Genomic DNA, 11,389 nt, shown 5'->3' with positions numbered 1-11,389 from the left:
TCCAGCTCTGTTACTTCCTGGATTGCATGAACTGCCCTGTCTTGTCTGAGCCACAGGCTGCTCACCAATTGTTCATTTGCTCAGTCCTGTCCGACTCTTTGCGACCCCATGGACTTCAGCACACCAGGCCTCCCTGTCCATCACCAACTCCCGGAGTTTGCTCAAACTCATGTCCATTGAGTTGGTGATGCCATCCGACCATCTCCTCCTCTGTCATCCCCTTCTCCTCCCACCTTCAGTCTTTCCCAGCATCAGGGTCTTTTCCAATGAGTTGACTCTTCACATCAGGTGGCCAAAGTATTGGAGTTTCAGCTTTAGCATCAGTCCTTCCAGTGAATATTCACAGTTGATTTCCTTTAGGATTGACTGGTTGGATCTCCTTGCAATCCAAGAGACTCTGAAGAATCTGATGCCTTCGAACGGTGGTGCTCATCAATAGTGGGATAATAATTTGTACCTCATATTGGTTATAATCTATGTGTAAATGACCTGGCATATTAGAGACTTTTATGGCAGCCATTATACAAAAATCTTTTTGACTTCAGCAAAAACTCTTGCAATAGATTTTTTCACTTCCTGTCCCTTCTTGGAATTTACAAATTGAAAAATAGGAGCCACAGGCAACCAATGCACCACTTGGTGTGGGCTCTTTCCTACGGTCATGGCTCCCAGGCTGAAGGTTCACAGGAGACATGCTGACATCTGTATCTCCAGAAGGGAGATTAAATCTCTGATGAATCTGTTAGAAGGAAGACATTTCAAAATTTGAGAGCACAGCTGAATGCCAAAAGTAAATTATACCATAAGCCAGATGTTCCAGGAACTTCTTTTCCTTTTTTTTTGCCTGAAGGAAAAGTTTTAGTTCATAAAGAAAACAATGAGCAGAAATTGTTATCGCAGAAGTGTTCATGGTTATTTAAAATGAGACCATTTGAAAATAATCAAAGAGGTGCACAATAATTTACAGAGAAAGTTGTTCATTTCAGTGTTATTTATCATGTGTTAAATGCAGAAACATTCTAAATGGCTTACCATAAAGGATATGTTATATAAATTACGGCACTTTCATTTGATGGACTGCTATACAGCCATTAAAATTGTGTTGTTGGAGAATATTTAATGTCTTGAGGAAAGGTTTGCAATATTTTTGAGCACAGAGAGCAGATCACAAAGTAAAATATATAATGTGATCATATTTCATGCCCTTATCATCCAGATATCAGTTGGAACTTCTTAAACTTTGGGATCCAGATAAGACTGTCTCAAATTCCCAGTCCCACAGCCTGGGGAAGTCAAAGCCTCACCAAGATTTCTCCAAGATCCTAAGGACCTATCTTCTCACTGTTCCTTCTGCTTCTTCTAAGTCATTGCTTCTCTCTATCATTTTGAATTCAATGTGAAACCCAACCTCTCTTTTCTATTTGCAAAACAAAACTGAAAGCAGTAAAGTCAACTGTATTGAACTTCCTTCTACCTTCAGTGGCTTTGGAGTTCAGGTAGGAGAGATGGACAGGATGGAGGAAAAATTCTACCACTGTAGTGGAGTGAATCGTTAGCATATGTTCAGGTCCTAAATCCACGAACCCGTGAAGGTGACATTATTGGAGGGGAGGGGGTCTTTGCATATGTAATTAACATAAGGATCTCTAGATAAGATCATTCGGGATTAAGACAACCCCTAATTCCCATGACAGGCATCTGTGTAAGACACAGAACAGAGACCGAGGGAGATGGGTTGAATACCCTGGGAAGATGGAGGCAGAAACTGGAGTTATGGTGCCACAGCCAGGGAATACCTGGAGCCACCAGAAGCTGGGAGAGACAACGAAGTTCCTCCCCTAGAGCCTTCAGAGGGAGCACAGCTCTGCCCATACCTTGAATTAGGGCTTCTAGTCTTCTGAACTGTAAGAGAACAAATGTCTCTTGCTTAAGCCACCAACTGAAGCAATAGAGAGTGAAAAAGCTGGCTTAAAACTCAATGTTAAAAAAACTAAGATCATGGCTTCTGATCCCATCACTTCATAGCAAATAGACGGGGGGAAAATAGAAACAGTGACAGACTTTATTTTGTTGGGCTCCCAAAACACTGTGGACAGCGACTTCAGCCACGAAATTAAAAGATGGTTGCTCCTTGGAAGAAAAGCTATGACCAACCTAGACAGTGTACTAAAAAGCAGAGACATCACTTTGCCAAACAGTCAAAGCTGTGGTTTTTCAGGTAGTCATGTGTGGATGTGAGAGTTGGACCATAAAGAAGGTTGGACGGCATCATCAACTCAATGGACATGAATTTGAGCAAACTCTGGGAGATAGTGAAGGATGGGAAAGCCTGGCGTGCTGCAATTCATGGGGTCACAAAGGGTCACACATGACTGAGTGACTGAACAACAACAACACAGCCACCTAGTTTCTGGTCATTTATTATGGAAGACCCAGGAAACTAACACAATCACCTAAGTCTGTGCAACGGTAGAGGGAACTGTACCTACTAACAGGGGCCTAGGCGTCCTCCCACCATCACCTCAGTGAGTGTCACCGACCTCATGGATGCTCCTTTGAGCTTCTCGCACTCTGTGTAACCCCCTCCTCTTCCTCCTTCCCTTCCTGTCCCATGGACTCGCACTCCTCCTCCTTCCATCCTGCAGAACTCTCTGCTCACAGCTCACTCTAATGCCCCAATTTACATGTCCCAAACTTGCTTAACCACATCCTTCCCCATCTCAGTGAGGGCAAGGCCACCCTTCCAGTGGCACAGCACTGAACTTCCCTTCACTCTGATCTCTGACTCAGTCAGTTCAGTCGCTCAGTTGTGTCCGACTCTTTGCGACCCCATGGACTGCAGCATGCCAGGCTTCCCTGTCCATCACCGACTCCCGGAGTTTGCTCAAACTCATGTCCATTGAGTCAGTGATGCCATCCAACCATCTCATCATCTGTCGTCCCCTTCTCCTCCAGCCTTCGATCTTTCACAGCATCAGGGTCTTTTCCAATGAGTCAGTTCTTTGCATCAGGTGGACAAAGTATTGGAGTTTCAGCTTCAGCATCAGTCCTTCCAATGAATACTCAGGACTGATTTCCTTTAGGATTGACTGGTTGGATCTTCCTGCAGTCCAAGGGACTCTCAAGAGTCTTCTCCAACACCATAGTTCAAAAGCATCAATTCTTCAGCGCTCAGCTTTCCTTATAGTTCAACTCTCACATCCATACATGACTACTGGGAAAACCATGGTTTTGACTAGATGGACTTTTGTTGGCAAAGTAATGTCTCTGCTTTTCAATATGCTGTCTAGGTTGGTCATAACTTTTCTTCCAAGGAGCAAGCGTCTTTTAATTTCATGGCTGCAATCACCATCTGCAGTGATTTTGGAGCCCCCCAAAATAAAGTCTGACACTGTTTCCACTGTTTCTCCATCTATTTCCCATGAAGTGATGGGACCAGATGCCATGATCTTAGATTTCTGAATGTTATTTTAAGCCACTTTTTCACTCTCCTCTTCTACTTTCATCAAGAGGCTCTTTAGTTCTTCTTCACTTTCTGCCATGAGGGTGGTGTCATTTCCATATCTGAGGTTATGGATATTTCTCCCAGAAATCTTGATTCCAGCTTGTGCTTCATCCAGCCCAGCATTTTTTATGATGTACTCTGCATATAAGTTAAATAAGCAGAGTGACAATATTCAGCCTTGACATACTCCTTTCCTGATTTGGAACCAGTCTGTTGTTCCATGTCCAGTTCTAACTGTTGCTTCTTGGCCTGCATACAGGTTTCTCAAGAGGCAGGTAACGTAGTCTGGTATTCCCAAATCTTCAAGAATTTTCCACAGTCTGTTGTGATCCACACAGTCAAAGGCTTTGGCATAGTCAATAAAGCATAAATAGATGTTTTTCTGGAACTCTCTTGCTTTTTCAATGGTCCAGCGGATGTTGGCAATTTGATCTCTGGTTCCTCTGCCTTTTCTAAATCCAGCTTGAACATCTGGAAGTTCATGGTTCACATATTGCTGAAGCCTGGCTTGGAGAATTTTAAGCATTACTTTACTAGCGTGTGAGATGAGTGCAATTGTGTGGTAGTTTGAGCATTCTTTGGCATTGCCTTCTTTGGGATTGGAACGAAAATTGACCTTTTCCAGTCCTGTGGTCACTACTGAGTTTTCCAAATTTGCTGGCATGTTGAGTGAAGCACTTTCACAGCATCTTCTTTTAGGAGTTGAAAGAGCTCAACTGGAATTCCATCATCTCCATTAGCTTTGTTCGTAGTGATGCTTCCTGACTCAACCCACTGCCCATCCATCAACAATCTTGTGGGATATGCCTTTAAAATTTACCCACTACCTGACAACTATGCTTCTACTCATCTGGTCCAAGTGACCATCACCTCCTTCCTGGATGTCTGGTCCCACCCTTGTCTCCCTATAGTCTGTTCTCAACCAAGCACTGCAGAAACCCTTTCATAACCTTAGTGCTATCACATCACTCATCTGCTGAAAACTTGGGTAAAAACCAGAATCTCTAGATGGCTCCAGGCTAGATTACCCGGCTCTTGTTGTTTTTGATCTCTGACTTCTGTTCCCTTATTCATTCCATTCTAGTCACAAGGGCCCCCTTGTCAACTCCTCAAACACACAGGCTGGACCTTGCCTTGAAGCCTCACTTTGGCTCTTCCCTCTGCCAGGAATACTTTTGTCCATTTGCTTATTTCACTCTCCTTCTATAATTCCTTCTTCAAAGTCTCCTGCTCAGTGACCCTGCTCCCACCTCCCTCCCCCTCAATATGCTGCAAATTTTCTCATGAAAGCCTAAGTAACAAACTCATGGCAACAACAAGGGCTACAATCTGTCTACTCTTTCTCTCTACCAAAAATTAAACAGTTGTCATGAGAATGTTGTTATGTTTATTCAAACTGAAATACAAACTCATTTTTTCCCTAACAGATGATCATTAAATGTAATTTGGGGCATATAACTCAGAAAGAATTCAAATACTTTGATCTGCCTGATTGATTTCATCATGTGGAATGCTTGTGATACGTTGAATATTTTCCATAAGTTAAATGAGGTAAATCTTCACTTACAGAGTTGTTTTAAGAGATAGTTAAGACACATGATAAGACTGTGTTCACAAGATTGCATTTGTGTTGAAATGAACACTCTTTTGATTTACCCAATTCTGAGAACACTTAGTTAAATAAGATGCTTCTGAAAGAATGAATGGCAGGTCATTCCACAGGGCGATCTCAGGGATAGGCAGGAAGCCTTTCTCCTGGTATATTCTCTGAATCTTCCAGATTCTCAACACCCTGTGGTCCACATCGTGCCTTTGGTCCCCAACATCCTCCCCTGTATTGCTCCATTTCATGTCCTTCTCTCTTACGGAAGGCTCTCTCTCAGCTTCGTCTCGTTTCACAGGACTTAGGGGAGTGATGCAGGGGTCAGGTGTCTTTGGATCCTGGGAGTGAAGGAAGGAAGAAGGCAGGCAGCTTCAGAATGGAGATGATCAGATCTTGCAGACCACCAAGGTTAGCTTGCTGACCCGCTGGAGTGTTCCTCTGGTTAGGAAGCCATCAGGAAAACAGTGAACATAGAAGAAATGGAAAGAGAGAATGAGGCCAAGAGACTTTGCAAGGCAAAATTAAACTTAAATGAAAATGAAGGGGGAAAAACGAAGTATGGAAATGGTCCGGCCAATGTCAGGTGTTGCTGGAGATGAGGGATTCACTTCTGGATATCAGGTTAAGATAAATGGACCATTCCCATAAATACATCCCAGTGCCTGTTCATGTATATTTGGGAAACGTCAGCTCAGGGTTCAGAACTGAAACCAAGAGAAATGAAGTGTTCTTTTAAGTGAAGGATGTAGGCATGAAAGAAAAAAAAGACAAGATTCAGTCTTAGGTTTTAACTCAGTTAGGAGGTGGGAAGAAAATGCAGTTTCTGAAGAAAGAAAATGGAGAGGAAAGGATGAAGGGGAGTGAGAAGACAGAGAAGAACATAAATACAGAGTGTTAAGGAGAAGGGATTCTGTATGAAAATTTTAGGGTAAGCAATTCTGTCTGTGACAGAGTAATTCAAATGCATGACAACAAGAATGCGAAGCTTCTTTACAAAAAGAAAAATCTAAACAAATGGTAAATTTTGATTTGTCTTATATAACTGAACCTTTAATGAAACATCTTTGTGAGAATTGCATTTAATATCATGTCATGAACTCACAGCATTCACAACACTTGCCTTTGGTTTTATAGATGCATCTGAATAGCATATACGTTGCTTTTCAAGAAACGCCACCTGAATGTTCCTTACAAACAAAGATGGAGAAATAAAAGGAACTTAATCTCGGTCCTGTGCACCACCTATTCATATTACATCGTGCTACCACGGTCTCTGAGGGAAGAGAACATTTGGGTGTGCTATGGGTTAGGTAAACACCCACTAAATATTGATGCAAGCATAATTAGAATGACTGAAATAATCCTGGCATAAAATTACCCTCGCAGTTAGAAGAGAGACAAAATGAAGTAATTTGATCATGAAAATTAATACAAGTCAACTCTCAGTTTTCAATGCAGCTAATTGAAAACCACTTATTATTCAAACCTCTTTCCCTCCAGGTTTGTACTTTTTTCTTTGCCCTGAGAAAGAGGGCAGGGAGAGGAGTGCCCCCGGGAAAAACTATAGAGATGGTGGAGAAAGAGAATCATTTTTATTTTTCTAAGGCAGTGGCTCCTAAACCTGTATTGATTTTGCCACCCATGGCACATTTTTGTGGGCATGTCCAGGGTGAAAGGACATCTGGTCCTCTTTCACTCCATGTTGAAATGACGAAATGGCATTTATTGTAGTTGAGTAACAGTTTTATTGAGATATAATTCACAGATTATACAACTCACCCATTTAAAGTACATAAATCAGTGGTTTTCAGTATTCACAGAAGTATGCAACTGTTACTATATTTTATCACCACCACACCCCTCAAAATGCCTACTGGTAGTTCCTGGGATCACTTTCCAAACGAATGACTTGCACTTGAATCCTTGCCTCAAGATCTGCTTCTGCAGAAACTCAAGCTAGAACATGGTGTTTCTCCCACAATCCAATCACCGGAATTCCTAGCAAAGTCTATTCTGAGGTATGTCACCCGCTCCTAAGAGGACTCCCCACATAGAATAAGGAAATATTGATGGGGTTTGTGCTTTATTTCCTAAAGGGAATTCAAAAGAAGCAGGTCTAGGACTTCTCTGGTGGTGCAATAGATAAGAATCTGCCTCCCAAAGTAGGGGACACAGGTTTCATTCCTAGTCCAGGAAGATTCCACACACCAGGAACAACTGAGCCCAAGCTCCATAACTACTGAAGCCCACACGCTCCAGGACCCATGAGCTGCAACTATTAGAGCCTGTCCTTCTGGAGGGGAGGGAAGATGCATCTGTCTTTCCGAGTTCGTATTGCCATAACGATCCTTTTTCTGTGGCCCTAAGGAGCAAGTCGACAATGCTGGTTTGCACAGGTTGGGCATCTCATTCATAGTTCTTATTGTTGTTCAGTCGTTAAGTCACATCTGACTCTTTGCAACCCCATTGACTGCAGCACACGAGGCTTCCCTGTCCATCACCAACTCCCAGAGCTTGCTCAAACTCATGTCCATCAATTCGGTGATACCATCCAACCATCTCATCTTCTATTATCCTCTTCTCCTCCTTCCTTCAATCTTTCCCAGCATCGGGGTCTTTTTCAATGACTCAGTTCTTCACATCAAGTGACCAAAATATTAGAGCTTCACCTTCAGCATCATTCCTTCCAATGAATATTCAGGACTGATTTCCTTTAGGGTTGACTGGTTTGATCCCCCTATAGTCCAAGGGGCTCTCAAGAGTCTTCTCGAACACCACAGTTCAAAAGGATCAATTCTGTGGTGCTCAGCCTTCTTTATGGTCCAACTCTCACATCCGTACATGACTACTGGAAAAACCATAGCTTTGACTATCCAGACCTTTGTCAGCAAAGTGATGTCTCTGCTTTTTAACACGCTGTCTAGGTTTGTCATAGTTTTCCTTCCAAGGAGCAAGTGTCTTTTAATTTCATGGTTGCCATCATTGTCCACAGTGATTTTGGAGCCCAAGAAAAGAACATCTGTCACCACTTCCACTTTTTCCCCTTCTATTTGCCATGAAGTGATGGGATCAGATGCCATGATCTTAATTTTTACACGTTGAGTTTTAAGCCAGCTTTCTCACTCTCCTCTTTCACTTTCATCAAGAGGCTCTTTAGTTCCTCTTCAATTTGCCATAAGGGTGGTATCATCTGCCTATATGAGGTTGCTGATATTTCTCCTGGCAATCTTGATTCTAACTTGTGACTCATCCAGCCTGGCATTTTGCATGATGTACTCTGCATGTAAGTTAAATAAGCCACAGGAAGAGAACTGGTCAAACGGGAGCAAGGGGAGCTGAGAGACGGGGAGATGGAACTCTGATGATGTTTAAGACTCTGAAGCTAGATCCAACTTCTGAGCTTCAAGCTATAGCAGCCAATCATTTATTCCTTTGATTTACCCATGCTAGGATAGATTTCTATGATTTGCAAGCTGATTAACATGGTTGGTATCTACATTCTTCAATCTTTGGAAACAGTAAAGAACAAAAGTGGCGAAGGCAAGCTTCACTATCTCTGGGGGTCTTTTGTGTTCTAATAAGAAAGCTTCAAATGCTTGAGCCCTGAGCAGAAAGCCCTTGGCCAAGATACTCAAAATAACATGTAGTTTTAATCAGTGCTATGTAAACAACTTAATCCAAGAAGGGAAAAGAAAAACCATTGACCCAGATAGGATATTGGTAATTCTGAATAAGTGCTACAAATGCTTATAAAAGAATGTTAAGATGCCTAATTGCTGAGTAAATGAAATATAAATATCCCTTTTGTTACTTGGAGAGTTCTTTAATATGTAATGGGGAAAACGGTGTATTGAATGCACTGTAAGCAATAAATGCCTGTTTCCTTTTCTAAAACAAATCAATTCTTGAAACCATTAACCAGCATTTAAATGTAACTCTATTTTTTTCCCATTTATTTCTCCCTTTTGAATCTTTCTCATTAGTGGAAGGAAATAGGTTTATCCAGGAGATAGAGCAGCATGGTGGGATAAGCATGGAGTGGAGTGGGATTTGGAGCCTGAAGCCTTGCCTTTTAACCCCAGCTCTGCCAATTACTAGTTCTGTGACCTTGGGTAAGTCACTAAATCTTACCTGGGTTCCAGGTGTAGCAAGAGACTACTGTTAGGAATCTCTTACCCACATCGGAGAGTCGTAGTGATAAAAACCTTTTAGGGCAGCGTCTCTCAGTCTTTATTGGTCATAGGAATTCCCTGGGGACTTCCAAATTTCACAAGACCTTTGCAGATTCTTGTTTTGGAGTGGAATCCAAGATCTGCATTTTGAATAAGCTCCCAGTGATGTTGATGTGGCTGCCTTCACACCTTGGGGTAGCAAGGTAGAGGGTAACTTCCAGGCTCACAGTGATTTTCCTCTTCTAGAAACTGCCCTGGATTTTAGTGATAGGCTATTAATAGTTGCTCTTAACCCACTTGCCATAGCTGTATCCCCATAGCTTATACCCCCTTGCCACCTCTACTACATTAGAGGTGATTTCTGACCCAACCAGGGTCAAAAGAAGGTCGCATCCACAAATCTGGTTTTGAACAGACAACCAGAGTTGGGACATTCACTCACTTGCTCATTCATTCAGCAGTTCTTTTCAAATTCTCTCTATGCCAGATACTCTAACAAGCAGTAGAGATATACTAGTTCGATAAAGCAGGTCTCTGGCCTCACAGAGCATTCATGATAGTACTGTACAAGATAATTTCAGATAAGCTAAGTGCTTTGAAATGATTGGAGAATTTCAAGGGTTGCAGGGGACCTACTTTAAACAGGGGTGCTAGGGAAAGCCAAGGTCTTGCTTCCCTTTCTACAGTGACCTTGGCGGACACATGTTGAATACAAATGAAAAAACATAACCAATGAAAGAAGGCTGGGGCCCTGGTGATTGTGTGCAGGAGAGCCACTCTCCCCTGCAGACTAACTGAACTATGATGAGAATGAAAAAGAAACTTTTATTGCATTAAACCACTGAGATATCAGGATTTATCTATTATAGAAGCTAGCACTTCTTATCATACATGCATAAATTATTGAACTCTTTTTGAGATTCTAAAAGTTGACATTTTTTTCACTTATATTTGCTAGAGCTATTCTCTACTGCGCCTCCCTGGTGGCTCAGTGGTAAAGATTCGCCTGCCAATGCAGGAGATGCCAGAGACGCGGATTCGATCCCTGGGTCAGGAAGATTCCCTGGAGAAGGAAATGGCAACCCGCTCCAGTATTCTTACCTGTGGAATACCAAGGACAGAGGAACCTGGCGGGCTACAGTCCATGGGATCACAAAAGAGTCGGACACGACTTAGTTACTAAACAACAACACCAAAATTCTCTACTACTTGAAAGAATCTTAATGGATACAATTTCTGTGAATCTGATGAGCTAATAGTATAAATTGTTGGACATCTGTGAAGAATGATAACTGTAAACTGGTTTTTCTGAAATGTATCCACTCTCTGGATATATATTAGGGGAAAAAATTGTTCAAAAAGGATTGACATGTAAATTAATACTGAGGTCAATTTTTTTCCTGGTCATTTTTATCTTAAAATTCTTGTTCAGACCTTTATAAAATCAACTCACTAAATTGCAGTGGGTAGAAACTAAGGAAGCAATTGTAAAGTTTATGATTTTCCCTTAAAACATAAGTGCTTAGACTTTAAAAGAGTCCTTGGTGGCACGATGATATTAACATTTAAATTTGCCACATTTCTTCTTATGGGTTATCAACAGGCAGTAAACCTGGGCATCTCTTAGAGATGAATTTCCCCAAAGAATGTCTGTCGTACATACTGCATCCTCAGAGGGATATTTTCTTCCTTGGCTACTGGTCCCAAGAACATATTGCCAGTCACCTCACTAGCCTTCCTCTTCTCCTCCTCTAATCTTTATGCATGCTAGGAAGGCAGAGAAAAGCTGTGTCTTAAGACTGCTTGCTACAACCATATCTCAGTCTCCTAAGACTTATGGCTGGATCACACTTGAGGACAAGACAGATAGGATCAGAGAGGAACGATTCAAGAGGCCAACGCTGGGGACTCGGCTTTCTTCCTATGGCTTTCATTAATGTTTATATCCCTGGGCTTGAGGTTTTCTTTGTGACTCTGTGTTCTCAGTGAAAATTTAGCAGTAAATGACTTACGTCATATGAGCTTATTGGAGTCTGCATGTGGCAACAGCAGTGTATGAAGTCAAAACTCCTATCCTTTGAGCCATCAAAATGAAGTCTTCTCCAGCCA

The 11,389-nt window shown here is 41.9% G+C and overlaps 1 long non-coding RNA gene across 1 annotated transcript; it reads left to right on the top strand.

Annotated features, from left to right (window-relative positions):
- Positions 1-8,905: 8,905 nt before the first annotated feature.
- LOC104996519 lies at positions 8,906-10,656 on the top strand. The gene is made up of 2 exons (XR_826211.1): positions 8,906-9,220; positions 10,239-10,656. It is a non-coding gene; the product is annotated as an uncharacterized LOC104996519 (long non-coding RNA).
- The last annotated feature ends 733 nt before the right edge of the window (positions 10,657-11,389 follow it).

Source organism: Bison bison, unplaced genomic scaffold (assembly GCF_000754665.1).
Source record: "Bison bison bison isolate TAMUID 2011002044 unplaced genomic scaffold, Bison_UMD1.0 scf7180017864295, whole genome shotgun sequence".
NCBI lineage: Eukaryota > Metazoa > Chordata > Mammalia > Artiodactyla > Bovidae > Bison > Bison bison.
Note: the sequence above shows the minus strand (reverse complement) of the source record. Positions and strands in the feature narration are given on the sequence as shown.